The sequence below is a fragment of the Solea senegalensis genome, linkage group LG5 (assembly GCF_019176455.1).
Source record: "Solea senegalensis isolate Sse05_10M linkage group LG5, IFAPA_SoseM_1, whole genome shotgun sequence".
NCBI classification, from domain to species: Eukaryota; Metazoa; Chordata; class Actinopteri; order Pleuronectiformes; family Soleidae; genus Solea; species Solea senegalensis.
The window spans coordinates 18,869,020-18,870,769 of NC_058025.1; positions in this window are offsets into that span (position 1 = coordinate 18,869,020).

A 1,750-nucleotide genomic window follows, 5' to 3' on the forward strand; every position below is an offset into this window, starting at 1 on the left:
GCAAACTTCAGGAGTTTGACAGATGGGTCACTGGAGGTGCAGTCATTAGTGTAAAGGGAGAAGAGCAGTACGGAGAGCACACATCCCTGGGTGATGCCAGATTAGATTACAGAAATTAAGATTCAAAAGACATTAGTTAAAGATTTACACTTATTAATAAATGGTCACCCATATCAGATTAGGCTACTCAATAAATTAGACAAAATCAATTATCCTACCAATCAGCCATGGCTTCAAATCATCACCATCCAGTCCTCTGAAATCAGGAAACATCAGATATCATCAGCTATCTGGGTATACATTTTCTCTCCAGGCTGTCAGATCTACCACAATTAAACTATACTCCACTACTAAGAGTAACCACCATAAAAATGATGATCTTAACAAAAATCAATTACATTTTTTCAATGATCCCCACTCAACCTTCACCAATCTGGTTTAAATTACACACATTAGTTTAAAAACCCTCCAAAAAGCAAAAGGTGGTCTGGAACTTCCAGACTTCTACAGTTACTTTCTTGCAGCTTCAGTATATCCAAAAAATAATTTAAAACCCAACCCACTGGACACCCTGTGGCTAGACATTGAGAAACACTCTGTAAAAAATTAAAATCTCCAATCTGCCATTTATAGGCAAAACCATCAAAGGACATGAGTCCTTTAAAAGTGTAAATATAAATACCTCCCTGTCAGCCTGGTGGGAATTTATTAAACTCACTGGGTCCTCACATATTCCATGTAAATGTACCCCAATCTGGAATAATCCAGACATCCTATGGAATAAAACAACATTAAAACTAAAATCATGGCAAGAAAAAGGTATAAGGCACCTGAAACAAATTATCCAAGATAACAAATTCATCCCATTTCAGAACAATATGGCATCAACAGCAACACAGTTTTTGAATATCTACAAATTAAATCAAATTAAATGACGGACACGCATACACATCCCACTACATTATCCCACAACTGATACCCTCTCTTAATGTGGTTGTTAATGATTACTATAGAAACTGTAGCTGTTATACAAATGAATGTCAATCTAATGTATGTTCCGTCTGTTTTGTATAATTTCAATTGTTTAATGTTGCTAACCTATACACTTTCATTGATATCGTTGTGCACCTCTCTCTCTCTATAACCCTAAACCTGACAAAAAAATTGAAGAAACACAAATCTTTTGGCCAATTATCAGTTTTCCGACACAAACCAGTGTGTTGTTGAGGTTCTCGTCCTCACACCACTGCTACCTTGTGAGGGTAAGCTTGTTTCACCAAGACAAATTGTAACAAAAATAACATGTATGTACTGTACTTGCTGACTGGAGATGGAGAGGTTTGACTCATGTGTGTCATGATTTTAAAAAAATGTCTTTAAACTATGCTGTAGGGATGTGGACAATTTACAATGTAACACAAACTTTAATTTCCTGTTGTAAAAGTCCAACAGTGAGAGAAAACACATTATTTTGGAATGAAGCTGACGTAGATTTTCTCAGATCTGGCTGCCATGTTTTCAACTGAGAGCACGCCTCCAAGTCTCAGGCAGGTTTTTCACAGCAGTCAGGTTGTGTCAGGTCCTTTACGAGGACAAAACCTGAAGTATCATTAAAGACTACATGGAGAAGTGACACAGCTGACCTCATCATTCAATCACAAAATCATTAGAACCAAAAACAAAACATACGATTTCACATTTCAGTGAATCATTTCAACAAAATAAGGACAATAAGTTCAGTGGAAAATCC